This window comes from Manis javanica, chromosome 15 (genome assembly GCF_040802235.1).
Source record: "Manis javanica isolate MJ-LG chromosome 15, MJ_LKY, whole genome shotgun sequence".
Classification (NCBI taxonomy): Eukaryota; Metazoa; Chordata; class Mammalia; order Pholidota; family Manidae; genus Manis; species Manis javanica.
Window position 1 is genome coordinate 64362366 of NC_133170.1, and position 16804 is coordinate 64379169.

General features: G+C 46.9%; 1 protein-coding gene and 1 long non-coding RNA gene across 5 annotated transcripts in view; one reads left to right on the plus strand and one right to left on the minus strand.

Annotated features, from left to right (window-relative positions):
- Positions 1-16804, minus strand: part of TMEM132D (transmembrane protein 132D) — a 511610-nt gene that overhangs the window by 51993 nt on the left and 442813 nt on the right. The window lies entirely within an intron of this gene.
- On the plus strand, positions 535-4236 carry LOC140846555 (uncharacterized). The gene is made up of 3 exons (XR_012125768.1): positions 535-834; positions 1591-1686; positions 3088-4236. It is a non-coding gene; the product is annotated as an uncharacterized lncRNA (long non-coding RNA).

A 16804-nucleotide genomic window follows, 5' to 3' on the forward strand; every position in this document is an offset into this window, starting at 1 on the left:
AATCTCATGCTGCTGGGCATGGAGCCCTGGCAAGTGTCTGCTGTCCCAAGCAAATGCAGGAATCCATCAGGGCTGTGCCTCTGGCCTGCAGTGGCACTTCAGGCTTAGCACAAGGCATGTTTAGCACATGGTCCCACCTTCTGTAGTTCATGCTCTGGAGAGTAATGGTGGCAGTATGGACCAAATTCTGCAACCCCACCCCCATTCATAGGTCGAAGTCCTCACCCTCCATGTAACTGATTTGGAGATGGGGCCCTTAGGGAAATAATTCAGGTTAAATGAGGTCATAAGGGTGGGGCTCTGACCCAGTATGACTGATGTCCTCATGAGAACAGACACCAGGGCTTGCCCATCACATACAGGAAGGCCATGGGAGGACACAGCAACACACGGCATCTGCCCTCCAGGAAGGAGGTGCCCTGCCAGCACCTTGATCTCAGACTTCCAGCCTGCAGACTGTGACACAACAAATGTCTGTTGCTTAAGTCACCAGCCTGTGGGACTCTGTTACAGTGCCCGAGGCCAGCTTGCCCCAGGAACACATGCCAGCAACATGAGGGTTAAGTGACGTCCTTGAGGAGCCATCCTGCAGGCCTCCTGGGAACCTGGGTTAGCAAGGTCACCACCCCAGCAACCCACGTGGCGGCTGGGCGGTGCAGACCCAGCACTCCAGTGACACGCGGGGCTGTCTCTCAGATGGCGTCCTCTATGGGAGGCGTTAGAAACCTCTGCTGCTTGTCCTCACACGCTCCGCAAGCCTGGGTGGTTCTTAGACGATGTGCTGAGTAGGTGGCCACTGAAGGGAAGATTCTAGACATCCTGATAATAAGGCAGGTGTGTTCTTAAGAAATTAGTTTGCAACAATACAAGAGATAATTGTATTTGTGTCTCAAACTGGTGAAGCATTTCATGAGGTAACAATGCTAAAGCAGCTGCAGCCCTTACTGTTTTAAATCGTATTTTAATTTCTTCCTTCTGCATTCAAGCAAAAGCTACCCAGAATTAAATGAGCTTTGGGACAGTACTGTGGTTTTATTCTCTTTCTGCTTCTCCGGATATACTCTGCCCTTCGCTGACCCTGTCCTCCCCGAGAAAGCCTTTTATGGGTTTGATAAACAGATCTCCTTTTCCCAGGAAATCCTGGGCTGTTGGATCCATGGGAGGTATTGTCAGGAGATCAGAAGAGGTGTAGACTGAGGTTGGAGTATTTATTTCTTTCGCCTCCTCCCGGCTGGGTTGCCGGAAATCTGGTGCAGTTACCTGAGGGCATAGCTTCTCCAGGGCCACTGTGACTCTGTGTGGGTCCAACGCCAGCTCCCTCTCCTTGCCCTTCAGGGTGACCATCTCCAGCGCTCTCCATTCCCGACCCCACCTCTGAAAATACCCCTTCTGTCCATTCTCTGCAATTATCTCTGCAGGTGTCCTGCCAGCCTGGAGTGACAAGGATCATTGGCTCCCTTATTCCAGCTTTGCTGATTTCCCCTTTGTCCTCTCCTCCCCACAGGGCAATCTACTCTGCAGGAAAGGCAACATTTAGGTGTGCCAGCTGGGTGGAAGTTGGCACCAAATGATCGTCTGTTCTTCATTCAGGTGTGTGACTTCCATGAGGCACCAAGTGACCGACCTCCTCTGCCTTTCTTAGCTGGGACTAAGGGCCTGAATCCCGGGACCTGCTGCAGCAGCTTGGTGAGTCACCCAGTGGACAGCTAGATTTATATGCAAGGTCTTCAGAAAAAAGTCCACAGTGCATGCTTGAGGACTGGAAGCTGCTGGGTCAGTTCAGCTCCTGGCTTTGCGCTCACCAGGACTGCATTTGCTGGCCAGCAGGTGGGAAGAGTGGAGGGGAACAGCTCATGCTCTGAACTGAGTCAAGCAGAGATGCCTCTAGTGCCTGCAGCTCTGCACTGGCCTGGTGGCCTGTTCATCCCAATGAGACCTTCACCCCCCACTGTATGCCCGCAGAAATGGCTTCAATTCAAAGGCTAAAAGCATCAAATGTTGGCAAGAATGTGAAGCAACCAGAACTCACAGGCTTTGGGGAGGAGTTCTGGCTGTTTCTTATAAAGTGAAGCCTATGTTTAGCTTATGACTCAGAAGTTTTATTCATGTGTATTTATTGGCGAGCAGCAAAAATGAGTCCACATAAAGACATATATGAATGTGCATGCAAGTATTCATGTGAGCTAAAAACAAAAAACATCTCAGGTGCCCATCAGCAGGAAATTCCATAGACAAATAGTGTTATATCCACACAGTGGAAAACTATGCAGCAATTACAAGGAAAGAATTCCTGATTCACACAATAACATGAGTGAGTCCCAAAAATATTTTACCGAACACAAGAACCCTTCCATACACACTGGATGACCCCTCTCATGTGAAATTTAGAGACTTGCAAACTGATCTAAGAAGAAAATTTCAGAATAGTGGTTGTTTCTGGAGAGGGCTGGGACTGCATGGAGAAGATGAAGGAGCTTTCTGGAACAATGGGGATGCTCTATATCCTCATATGTGTTTAGGTACACACAGGAATATGCATTTCCCAAAACTAACCATGTGATGCTATTAGGATGAGAGCATTTCATGGTGTATAAATTCTACCTAAAAACAAATACTGACCTTTAGCTAATGGCAGGCATACTGAAGTATTCAGAGGTAGAGTGTACTGAAATCTGCAACTAATTTTGAAATATATACAGAAATAGATTGGTGGCTGTGGGAGGGGTTAGAGGGGTGTGTGGTAAAGTAAATGGAGCTAAGTATCAATTGCCAAAAAGGTAGACCTGTCCTGAGCTGGCTCCTCCGACCCTCTTCCCCGTGTGTATTCCCTCCCACCCTCCAACTGGAAACTGACTGGTATCACAAATAAATACCTGGCCACCGGCAGGGCAGTGACATACCTTTCTTCTTTTTATCCCTGCAGAAGAGATGCTTTCGCATGTTAGAAACGTAGCACTGAAGAAAGTTAAATGATGATACCAAGTGGGCCATCCCAGGGAGCCTTGAATTCTTCGGGCTAGACTTTTCCTAGGTTGCCTCTCTTCGTGCAAGTATAGGGAAATTAAATATTAAAACTCATCCCTGCAGGAGCATTGGCAGAGGTGGGGCCTGCCCTGGAATGCACGGCTGGTCATCTGATTCCGCTGGAAAAGTCATCCTACAGAGTCCTGGTACCTGACACCAGCTGAAAGCTACATCTAACACCAAATGATGACTGAATGTTTGTATCCCCCCAAGAGCTGTATGCTGACGCCCCAGCCCCCAGTGTGATGGATTAGAAGGAGATGCCTTTGGGAGGTGACCAGGTCTAGGCAAGGCAGGGTGAAGACCCCGTGATGGGGTTAATGTCCTTGTAAGAAAAGGTAGAGACCAGAGCTTGCTGTCTCCCCACCTCATGAGGACACAGCAAGCAGGGTGCCATCTGCAAGCCAGGAAGGGGTCCTCCCTAGGAACCAAGTCAGCTGCTGCTTTGATCTGGAACTTTCAGCTTCCAGAATGATGAGAAATATCTGCTGTGGAAGCTCCCAGTCTACAGCATTTCACAGCTACTAAGACACTTATAGTATTAACAGTGACGACTAACTTGACAGCCTGCGTGTGCTGGGTGCTGAGTTACCATGCTTACCTTTGTCTTATTTTAATCCTCACCGCCACCACGTGAGGTTCTAGCTGTATCTGTCACTGTGTATGGGCGGAGAAATGAGGATCAGGGAGATCATGTAAGTTGCCCAGTTACAAAGCAAATAATTAGGCAGCTGGGACATGACACCCTGGTCTTTATATTAAAACCAGACATCACCAACTCAAATGTCTGCAGGCTGAGGCAGGTAAAAATAAGTGATGTGGGCTTTGTGTGAATGGGAACGCCTGATGGGCCTGATAACTCCTTTGACTCAGTTTTGGGGCTAAATGAGGGCTGGTGGGGCAGCTGCAAACGGGAGACCCTCTGCTCTGTGTACCTGCTGGGTGTATTTCAGCTCTCCTTCATTTGGGCTGGGGCATGGATGTGGGCTGGGGGCTGCAGGCTGTCTACTGTCTCAGGTGAAGGCCGAATCCAGATTCCAATGTGAGATATCTAAGTATTTAAATGTGGACCACTAATGCAATATAAAAACACTGTAAGTTAGCCGATGCTGTGTGACTCTGATGATACAGAAACAAACAAAAAAACCCTGAAATATATATTTAAGCACAATGTGGAACCTCTGATGTGGAGCTCTGGATGTAACCATTATACAAGCTGCCAGGCCTTTTCCTTACTGTGGAAAGACCCACATTATTTTGACAGTGGTCAGCTCCAGAGACACAAGTGTCATTTCCCTGAGCTTGCTCAGCATCTTAAAATTCATGCCGGTGCCGATCAGGTAGCCAGCAGAATATTCATAGAGCAACTGCGGAACTCCATGGAAACTTTGTGGCCAGCAGACTTGCAGGGACTGGTGGCTCTCACCAGCACTGTGAGGGGACCTCCATGGCGCTTGGCACGTGCCGAGATAATGGCTTGCTCTCCCTAAGAGAGGGGGTGGCAAAGTCTCTAGCTAGTAGGCAGTTAGAATCCCCAGACAACTCCTATAAATAGCTCATATCTAAAACAAGACTGCTGGTACCCAAGCAGGCTGTCTGTCAACCAACATGGCTGCTTTCACACCTGCCAGGTAAACAGCAGTAGCAGGTTACTCTCCAGGTATCCAGCAGCCCTCGGACCCAGCACATCTATCCATGGAAGGATGAGGGATCAGGGTCCTCTGCTTTCTCTGAAGCTTCCTGATTTATAATTTACCCCATGTAAGCCTGTCCCTTAGCACATATCATGTGACACTGTGGAATTTGCCTGAAGTCCCTTTGTACAATAGCAGACATAAGTTAAATCTACAGGATGTGCATCTCTTTAACCTTAAAATAATCTAATTTTGAGTTCAAATGGCAGTTTGACAAATTGGGAGCCAGCCCAAGCTCTGCATTTCGAGCTTCCCAGATACGGGAGCTCATGGAAGTGCAAAGAAGGGCCCCTTCCCCAGTACATCCAGGAGGCTCCAGTGGACATACAGGGAAGAAATATCTGTGGATAGAGGGAGTGAAGCTTCCAGGAGGAACCTGGGAAAATGTGTCTTTTCCCTCTGGTTCTCAGGATAGTTTCCAATATAATCAAGTTTGTTGCAAAAGGTAAAAATGATAGCCGCATTTACAGATAAAGTGACAAATTCAAAGTTAATAGAAGGGAAAAGAGTAACTCGTGATGGGTCTTGGAAAAATCGCTTTTGAAAAAAGTTAAAGTATTAGCTGTGGAAAAATTACAGCTTTCTCTAGGAGTTATAAACTGTGATTTCTTAACAGAAAGAAAATTTCCTGCCACAGGTAATGGCTTCATTAAGGAGTCTTCCATTCAGGCTTCTTATTTCCTCTCATCTCCCCCGTTTACCGAGATATAATTCATATACCATAAAGACAGCCCTTCTCAAGGGTACTTTGTGGATTTTGGTATAGTCACAGAGTTGCACAACCATAACCACTTCTAATTTTCATCACCCCAAAAAGAAATCCCCATACCCATTCCTGTCTTCTGCCAGCCCCTGCAACCACTAATCTACTTTCCATCTCTGTGGGTTTGCCCATTCTAGATACTTCAGATAAATGCAATCATACACCACGTGGCTTTTGTGTCTGGCGTCCCTCATTGTACATAATATTTTCAAGGTTCATCGGTGTCACCTCTAGAACTATGGTATCCCTTCATGTTCATCTAACCCAGGGTTCTTCAGACTCAGCACTACTGAAATTCAGGGCTAGGTAATTCTTTGGTGGGGCTCTCCTGTCCAGCACCTTCCCTGCCCTCCCCCACTGGATGCCTGGGATAGCCCCTCCCACGTTGCTGTCTCCGAATATTGCCACATGTTCCCTGGTCAGGGGAGAGCCACTGATCTAACCAAACCTCCTCTCGAAGCTATGCCCCCACTCCAACCACTTGAACATGCAACCAAGCCACCTGAAGGGCTTGTTAAAATAAAGATTACTGGTGCTCACCTGCAGAGTTTTTGATTCTCTAGGACTGGGGTAGGGCCCTAGAATTTGCATTTTAATCCAGTTCCCAAGTGATGTTGCTAGGGGATCCTACTTTGAGAATTATCATCTGAAAGGAAGCTCATCCTATCCTTTTTCATGTACTGAGATTCTCAAACACAAATATCTGCTGTGGCAAGATAGGAAACATAATTATGAGATGTGGTTGTGGGAGGGTGTGGTGGCTGGAGCTGTGGCAGCCACTATATGATAGCGAGTGTAGAGCCAAGAAAGTTGCTAGGAAGCCAGCCTGGAGACCTGATATCATGGAGCTGCTGATATAACCACATGTGAAACTCGCAATTCCTGGGCGTGTTATTATGCAGAATGGATTATCACTCCTATTACTAGCTACTGTTAGGTCTTTGTTCTGTTATTTTCATCTGATAATATCCTGAAAGATACATTCCCCTTTTAGAGTATAAATAAATGAGGGAAATTACCTCATTTCTTTCTTATTATCTCTATATTTCATCACCCAAAGGTGGGTCTGACATAGAGAGGTGACTTAGACATACGTACTGAATAAATGAAAGAATTTACTTTGAGTAAAAATTTACTTCTCAAGCTTCAGCCATTTATGTATACCATTTTCATGTTTTTTTTGCCATGTATCTAAACACCACTTATATTATTATTATTTAACAAAAAATACCCTTAACCTTCTTCCAAGCAAAATATTTGCAATCCTATTTTAGATTTGTTACTTATATTACAGTAATAAGTTAAATCAAGTACACAAATCAATAACTATATGCCTTCTAGAGTCCTCATGCTTGCTGTGGGTTGTAGGCATGTCAACATTCAGGTTGCCATGCTGGACCACAGCCGGTCCTTAATTGGGTCCATGGCAGTCTGACATATTTGTGAATAATCATGAAGTCTCTAAACCCCTTTTTCATTTAGAGCTGATCCCTCCAGGTCAGAGGTGATGCAGTGAGAGAGGACTATTTCCAAATACCCTTTCCATATGCAAACTGTGAATAAATAAAAGATGACACGGTCTGAGTCTGGCCAAGAATATCCTCCAATCAGTGACTAATTCCCTAGCAGATTTGGGATGCGGATTACAATGCAGAGGACAAGCAAATTGCCCAGAGAGTATTTGCTGATATAAGATTAATAAGCCTTGGCTCCTCCAAAAGTTCTCAAAACGGACCATGTTTTAAGGAAAACTAGTTTTGAGATGAAGGACATAGTACCTGTGCCCCCAGACATTTTCCTTATATTGTACCTAAAAACTGTACAACAGGATGTTCCCTAATGATACGTTATTTCTCACACAAGCTTAAACAGCCTTTATCTGGCTGGCTCTTTTTGTCCAAAGCCTGGCATTTTCTCAGCAAGGATTTCCAGCCTGAGGGACTCTTCACCTGAAGAGTGGATGATCTTTTTAATACCTGCAGTTTCTGACTCTCATATTGCATTAAGCCAATCTTCTTTGGTGATTTATATTTATGCTGATGTTCCATTCTATCTCTTTCTTTTTGTTGCATTCTCAATCTCCTCTCAGATTCTTTTTGTCTTGATGATATCCTTTTGGTAGCTAAGTCTTAAGCTGTCACTTTTCATTTATGAACCAGGACATAAATGCACCTGATTATTTTTATGAATGTCCGTAATGACTAACGCACTGATCGAATCTTTAGGAAGGGGCTTTAATGTCTAAGTGATGGACTGTCCCCACCCCATTCTACCAGATGTCCAGCCTTTTAACAGTCTGCATGGGCCGAAGAGGTGAGGAAAATGTGTAATTCTTTTTCAAGGCTTTCAGGTGTTGAGAAGAAAGGTAAGGCTATCTCCAAATTGCTTGAATTTCAGAGTAATTTTAAGATGTGGTCCAAGAGAAGAAGTAAGTGCATATGTCCTTAAATAAAAATTGGCCTAGGACGAATGTAGCCTGGCTGTGTAAATACTCCTCCACAGTAATAATTAGACACCTGAAAAAAAAATGAGGCTCTGACTTTTCAAGGGATATACAGTGCAGTAGAATAAAAAGAGCCCCACATGATAGCACGAGCCCGGGTTGATGCCACCACTTAATCACCCATCTGATATCGAGAATGCCATTTAACATTTTTGTATTTCAGTTTCCTGATCTGTCTTACAAGTTTTTCTTTTTAGATGAGAATATATGAGAAACTTGTTCAGAAACACCTGAAGTGCTGTAGAAATGTAACCATCTTGCTGTAGTGCCTGTTTGGCCCCCTCAGTTTGCAAAGACAATGGCATTTTGTCCACCTAACTCCTTGGAACAAGCATCCTCGGCTCTCAGAGTTCGTTTTTGTCATGTCCACAACGCTTCTGGGGTTAGCAGAGGGAATCTAGCAGAGGGGTTAGGGCATGAGGCAAAATAGTGTGCAGAGCCCACGTGACCTTTGCAAACTTCCTGGGGCAGCACCAATGGCATCGTGTCGTATCTGGAGACTACGTCAGTAACTCCAATACGGTCAGGCGCCCTCCTGGCAATTAAATGGGCCACCATTTCTTTAGCTGAGCACTTGGTTCACTGAGGGGCTTGTGTCAGGAGCCATGTTGTATGGAACCAGATACCTTAAACACCAGTACAGCACGATGCTCACATGCCAAGAGGCATCTCGGAAGGACAATCGTGAGCAGAGGCCTAGATTCTGGTTCCCTGTTGCCGTTGTCACAAAGGATATTCTCAGTGCACAGAAGGTGGTGAGGTCTCCCTCATTATCTGACTGTGGTTTCTCTTTATAGATTCCCCCCAACCCCAAACTCATGTAAGTAACTGGGTTTCCATGACAAATTCACACACACTGGGGCCCCCCATCCTGTTCAGAAGTAGCTGCCATGTAGTCTTTGGGACCCCTCACTTTAACTCCTGAATCTTGGGAAATCTTCCTGTACTTTGGCCAAGGCCATGGGAGAAGGTGGGCTTCCAGGAGGAGGAGACACTGGAATATCAAAAATGCAATATTAACTTCTCTACACTACAGCAGGGACCCCCACCTTCTAGGATTTGCAACCTCAGTAACTTCACATTGATAACTCCACAACACTGAAGAGGGTATGTTTCTTTTAATTACAGTGAATTAAAATCCACCTTGAGACTTCTGCTGTGGCCTCTGAGAGGATGTGGAACATCTCACTGTCAGTAATCAGCTTTGCCGAAGGGCAGCCAACGACGGCAGGACTGGCGTTGCCCATCACAGGAGCGAGGACCGAGTTCAGCGGTTAGCATTTAAGAAATTGAACACAGCCACTAAGAAGCAAAGTGCTGGGCACTGAGGTGTTTTCGGTCTGAGAACAAAGCCGTTGTTGGGGAAATACTCTGTCAAACACCTTAGAAGGAAAAACGCAAATACAGCCACGGAGAGCCCTGCACCTCACAGCGAGGGTTGGGATAGAGAGCTGGGTTGGGATATACCTTAGCGGAGGCACCCACAGTTCTGCAAGTATCAGGTTGGCAAAACCACAGTGAGTGAGATTAAGTTTTTAGGAAATGGGGAATTAATGGGACAACGGGAAAAGGGATATAAATACTTTTAAGTGGAATCACAAGTAAGAGGTTCTAAAGTCAATGAATTCATTCATTAAAATACTTCCTGTGGGCTTAATAATTGCCTAATGAGAGATGTCCCCATATGGGCTGCATCAGTCAGTCCCAGACAAATCCCCATACACTCGACTATGGGTAGAAAGACAATGAACAATTGACACAATAAATAAGTAAATTGCATAGTAAGTTGGAAAGTGCTAAATGGTATGGGAAACATGAATCAGAGTAAGGGGCAGAGAGCACACGTGATTTTAGAAGCAAGCAGGGCAGGCATCCTTGAAGCGATATTTGAGCGAAGACTTGAAGGGGGTGAACAGTGGACAGTGGTCAGAATGAAAATGTGCAGGCTGAAAATGCCACGAATTGCTTTTCCAGATGGTAGCTCATGGTGTGGCCCATGGCGGTATGGCCGCACACTCCTCCTGTGCCTGAGGCGTGGGCTCTGCTGGGCTTCCCCAGGAGGTGAAGTCCACCCCTCGGCCTGGGCGGCTGGCTTTGGTCAATGGAACACCAGCGACATGACACAAACAGGCCAGTGTGGAAATGGCCAGAGCTCACCTGCTTGATGGTGGACACCCCCCTGAATCACACCCACCCCGTGCAGACCTGGAGCGAATGCTGGCTGGGCATGAGGACATCAGAAGCACCCACCCAGAGTGGCTGGCCCAGGGGGCCTGGGCTGGCCTTCCACACTCAGGCAGGGACAGACAGAGTGTGGTCTCGGGAGAGGGTGGAAAAGCAGATGGCATGGAACAAATGAGGGGCAAGCAAGTGGGGCAGCTGACCAGCACAAAGACCCCAAGATGAAGACTGGGAAGCACAAAGGCCATGCCAAAATCTCCTGGTTGGGGAGGTGTGGTCCCTGTGGAGGCCGCTGTAGGGAACGCCCAGATTGTCCTAGGTGTGGGAGCCCAGGCTTGGGGGATCCCTGGTGTCTCTCCCTGTGGGGGACATGGACACTGGCGTGGCTTTCTCCAGTACCAGTACCCAGAGAGACAGAGCAACACCACCACTACGCCCTTCATTCCCACCCTGCCGAACCTACTCGGCTTGGCAGAACATAGCTCACCTGTGAAGACCAGCGAGCTCACCATGAATCATGTGGTTGCCTGAGGTCTTTCTACGTTGTTCACAGGAGACCTGCTGAATTGTCATTTCATCAAACATGAACTTGGGCCTGACTAAGACAGGGCAGCTTTTATATTGTCAGCGCTTTAAGGAAGTGACATGGGGAGGCCGGGGCCTTTAGACTTTAGAGGGTTTCAGCAGAGGGAGGACATGATTTGGTGGGTTTATGTGGCCATAGGAGAACATATGGAGACTGGTTCGGAGGCCAGGGCACTTGTCCAGTGAAAGCTGGTGCTGGCTGCACCGAGGCAGGGCCAGTGCACAGGAAATGCCGCGGTGCCTCCTATTCAAACTAACTTCACCAACTGTCTCTCCAAATTTCTTCCTCCTCCTGCTGAATGGCAGGCACTCCGCTGCCTCCTGTCTCTGAAACAAGCTCCTGGAGGGCACCTGAAACCCCTCCTGCTTCCTCATTTCCAACATCCGATCAGTCATCCAGCCTGTGGACTCCATCTAAAATAAAGCCTCTAAAACACATCTTCACTGTGTCTACTTCATCATCTCTCACCCAGATGATTACAATGACTTCCAAATTGGTCTCCCTGCCTCTGGTTTCACCCTACTTTGATTGAGTCGCCAACATCACACAGATTTTCCTGAGATGCGAGCTGGAAGATGCCACTTCCACTGCTTGACTCCATTCAGTGGCTCCCACCACACAGGAAAAAGCCCCAACCGTGGCTTGGCTCATAGAGCACTTTCTGAATGGATCCTTCCTCCTTCTCTGCCTCATTTCCTCTGAAGATCTGTCTCTCTCTAATCTCTCCCTACATAACAAGGATATAAAGATAGATCTAAAGATATAGAGAGATAGATAAAACAAAGCATCTGATATTAGATATCTGATCATGAGCTCATTGGCTCATGAAATTATGGAAGCTGGTAAGTCCACATTCTGCAGGGGAGCCCCTCAGGCTCCAGGCCCAGGAGGAGTTGATGGTGCAGTTTGAATCCAAAGGTATTCTGCTGGCAGAATCTCCCCTTCCTTGGGAAAGGTCAGTCTTTTTATTTTTCAGTTCAGGCCTTCAACTGACAGGGCTAAATTAGGTTTCATTAGTGGCAGCTGGCTTCCCAGAGCAGGTATTCTTAGAGCAAGCCCCTATGGGCAGCCACTTACCAAGGCTTTGGGTGCATCACTCTTGTTAAATTCCCATTGGTCAAACCTGCCACATGGACACAGCCAGCATCAGTGTGGGACAGGATGACACAGGGCACAAATACCAGGAGGCCTGTTTAGTTGGGAACACTGAATCAGAGCCAACCACAGCGGCCAGTACTGGGCTGGGCGGTGATCTTTGATGCCCAAGGGCATGCACAGGTGGGAGGGGCACCAGCCTTCAGGGCTCCCTGGAAGGTGAGCTTGCCCACCTGTGGGGGTTTCTTCCAGTGGACTCTTCTCTTTGGCCCCCTGGTGTCCAGGGACAGGTAATCCAGCCCAGGCCTGGCCGAGTCTGACTCAGAGGGGGCTTCATGCCGTTCCCGGGAGCTCACTTCCTGTTGCTGACAAAATTGCCTTTGGCTGTTTCATCAGAATGTGATACACTAGATTTCAGGGAAAACGAGGACAGGGGTTTGGCCGGAGGAGGGACAGGGAGTGTAGGTTACTGCTTCAGGCCAGCTAAGCTGACCCACGGTTGAGCCCCTTGAGAGAAGAGAGAGAACTCATTTGCTAAGCAAACCAAACTGAAGAAAAGCCACGTCACCAATTCTCAAGTCTAAACTCAATTAATAGGAGCTGGCTGAAGCGGCACTGAATCTATTTATTTTCTAAAATTTTAGCAGAGCTTCTGAATTGTACTTGATGCTGACCTCAAAGGTTAAAATTCCCAGTTCCATCCTCAGAGATGATCTGGGAGCTCATTCACCACCCAGCAGAGTAGACCAGCAGATAATGGGTGGGCCCCACACGGTCACCTACACTGGGGAAAGCATTTCTGAGGTTTCAAAGAAAAGATTTTTGTGACCTGCTAGCACTAACACTAAAGGTGCAGTAGAACTGGAAAGAATCACATTTCCAAGTCAGAAGAACTTGGGAAAACAAAATAAATAAACACTGACAAAGAGAAGTTGTCACATGGTAAATTCTCAATTGATTGGTCCACCTGGAAACTGAATGTTATTTTCCCAGTTGCCAAATATATCAGCAACTGGTAATTTAGTGTGTCCAATATTCTAAAGTTGCACCTCAAAACTGACTGATTTAAGATTTCCCATAGGAATGCTTAAAGTTTATATCTCTGTATCTATCCATCCATTCATCATCTACCTATGTATCCACATATCTATCACCTACGTATCACTGAATTTAAGCAACTCTGTGCTGAAACATGCTGCATGTAGAGCTGCTGAAACCATCCAGAGGCCCTGGAAATGTTTTTTTTTGTTTTAATGAAGTGACTGTGCTCTGACAACTCCCTGCAAAACCTCTGAGTTTTGAGCTGCCACAGCAAGAATCCCTCAGCCCTGCTGGGGTGGCGCTGAGGAGTCAGAGCCTTGCCCTGAGCTCCTTGCCTACTGCCGGCAGCTGAGCTCAGGACTGAGGCCTGAAAGACGACAGACCTTTCCTCTAGGAGCCTCGTGGTCCACAGGCACTCATGCAAGAGGACCTCGGCCCCACAGGGGTTTGATTTGCTCACCTGCTGAGAGCACATATTTCAAGAGCAGGTGAGCCAAAGGCCCCTGGTGGACCTCGGGCCTGAGCCCTTCTTCTCCGGCTGCTGTTTAGCTGCTGAAGCTGGAGGAACTCTGTCGTCCCTGCCGGGAGGCCCCCAAGCACACCTGCCCATGGCCCAGCCTCCCTCCCAGGCCACCCTGTTTCCTCCACTGCAAAGGAGTCCAGGCACTCGTGGAGCAAAGGGACCCAGGCTCTGCCTCTCTGCACCTCCCCACTGTGCCATCTGCATGTTCCTGGGGGGCCTTTCCTGGCTCTTCTTTTGCCTCCTGGGGCCTCAAGAACAATGTTCACTTGGGCATGTGCTTCTGAGTTCTCGCCTGTAATGCAGGACCTGCCTTACAGGGATGCCATGAAGGTGAAATGAACTAACACATGTAAGTGCTCAGAACCATGCTGGGGCCAGAGCCACCACCCAGAGTCGGCATGTTTGCCAGTTTGTTAGATCATAACAGCAATTGCAAATTCATTGCAAAAATGACAAGTTTGTTTTTTACAGATTTGATTTTGCATAATACTAATATCTTATGAATGTTCAGAACTCACTGAATTAAAACTAAATATTTAATACATTTTAGAGGTGCTCTTTTTGCATATTATAAATCATGAGAAAAATCATACATTTAATACATGATACATGCTGAACAACTATTCTCAATGTCATATAAATTAGCTGCCACAGGCTCTCCTACTTCCTTGGATTTCAGTCCCCTCTGCCCTAGAGTGCTTCTTTGTTCCAAGGCTGGCCTTCCTATTAGGCGAGCCCGGGTGACTGTGTTCTAGCTGCATAATGTCCAACAAGCACTGCACACGATTTTCAGTACACCCCACCCCACATCCACTAGATGGTGCTAGAGAGCCAAGGGATGGAGGAGCCCCAAGATGGAAGGAACCTGGGCTCCCCAATATCCACGTGGAGGGTGACAAAGAGCAGGAACATTAGACTGTTGCACACAACGGAAGCGAAGTCTGTGTGGCAGGTTCATTTGTTATAGCAGTGAGCCTCACCACAGCAAACACAGAGGCAGGAGGGGAGACAAAAGAATCCTAAGTGGCGGCAGGGTCATGTATGTAATATGAGGCTGGGGGATCTGGGTGATGGGGAAGGGGTGTGGATATAGGGGTGGCAGGGCAGGGAGGAACTGGAGTCAAAAGTCTGAAATAGATTACCCAAGAGTTACTTAAAAATGAGCACCTCTTTCAAGATTGTTAAACCTGAGCCATTTAATCTTTTCAAGAGCAACAGACCCAGCAGTGCAGAAGGAATGTGTCTTCTTTGTAACACCGCATAGTCATTGTTCGAAGTAATGGCTGTGCCCTCCTAAGAACTGATGAGTCACTTTGTGGCCTTGGACATCTACTGGTTCCTTTCCCTGGTGCCAGGCTCCTAGCTGGTACAGAACAGAGCAATCTCATTTCCGCAAGAGATACCCACTGATGGTGGTGATGGTTCTCTACTTCCATGATGCCCTGTGTCGAAGCAGTATTTTCTGATCACTTGTGTACAACCTTCACTATTTGTCACTCTATCCATCTATGTTATTAATCCCAATATGGTTCTTTACATCTTCTCTATACTAACTACTTCTTAAATTTGGTCTGGTCCAAAGGAAGAATATCCATGAAATCAGTTGGATGTGCCAGACATATGTTAATCTAATAAAAATAAATATAAACCTGCCTAATGTAGAAAATGTTCTTACTATATTGAAAAATGTTGTGTATTATACCACAGGAAACACTACATGAAAATATATAGGACATGATGTTTCCTTCAAAGCACACAGCTCAGTGCATGAGTCCCCAGGGCCTCCTGAAATCAATATCCTGTTCTTTCCAACTTTCACCTTCCTGGGTGACTTTTCCTTTGGAAACTGCATTACATTGCAGGCTGTTGTCCAGTGAGATACTGCTTCAGGGTTTCTGACTCACAGTGTTTCTCTGTGCTCAGAAATCTCCCCCTAAATACCAGACCCACCCTTGTCCAATAAGGCAGATCTGCCTTGGTACATATTTGGCCACATTTGGGGTGGCCCAGGATGGGATAGCTTTATGCCTGTAATCCTCAGTAGTGTCTACTATGATTCTCAAAAGTGATCTAGCATGACAAATATGCAAAATGATATCTTATTCATACGTAGCACATTGGCTGTCCTGATCACCTGAGTCCCTCAGCTTTTGAAACCCCAAACACAGCCCTTCTATACTGTTTGCACTACATTTACCCTTATGTCCCCCACAAACCTGCTTCTTTTCTGGAAGGTCAGTATTTTTCTGAATGGAACCACGGTCCCCTCATATGTCCAAGCTGGGAGCCTGGGAGTCATCCACAAATTCTGCTGTATCACCTGCCACTTCTAATCAGTGATGCACATCAATTTCACCTCTTCACTGTGGCTTAAATCTACCCTTTCTTTGCAACCCCAACCATCATTTTAGGTTACAACTCATCACTTCTTTCCTGTAATTCTTTAAACAATTGGCAGTGTCTGCAGATGTTTATAGGTTGCCACAGGTGGGGAGGGGGGCTATGGTTATCCAGCAAAAAGGCCAGGGATGCTGCTACACACTCTGCCAGGTACAGGTCAACCTCCGCCAAATAAAAATAATGATCCAGTCCATGATGTCAATGACACCAAAGCTGAAACCCTGCCCCCTGTCCAGCTTCATCTCCTGCCCCTTCAATGGGCTTTCCTGTGCTCAGATCCTACCACTCACAGTGCCCTTCAGCACCACCATTCCCCCTCATGCCCCATCCCTTGGGTTAGCTATTTCCTCTGCCCAGGAAGCCTGCCCAGTCTTCCCTCCTGTCCCCACAATCACAGTCACAATCTCCTCCAGGAAACCTTCCAACATCCTCCCCTCCTTCTTCTATCCTGGCATGTGCCCATTTTCTATGAGCTGAAAATGCCTCTCAGGGCAGTCATGATGTATCTGTCCCTGGTGCTGAAATGCTCCTAGGTTTATGAGGAATATACCCAAGGTACTAACCAAACAGGGGCCTGGGGAGAAGTTTGAGCTTCCGTGAGCTTATCCAGAACTTTGCAATCAGAAACGCCAGGAAACAGGTAAATGCTTTATTCCACATAGAACAGAATGTTAACTACTAAGCTGCATCCTGCCTTCGCTGAATTGATGACTAAGACCATGGCTGAGTAATAGGTTTCCCGTGTGCAGAACCTAAAGTCTGAGATTATCAGCAGCAGGGCCACCTGCCTTCCTGGACCACTCACAGTGCTATTTGATTACGAGAGAATCAACACATCCACCAGTGAGGAGGCACTGCAGGATAAGAGAGGCTGTTTTACTGGGGGAGGCAGTGCTCCTGTGAGGGAACCACCTCTGGCCCTTGGTTCCACGAGAGGGAGGAGAAAAAGCACTGAGGGGTTACTCTCCAATAAGCCAGTGGAAGGAAGCCCAGA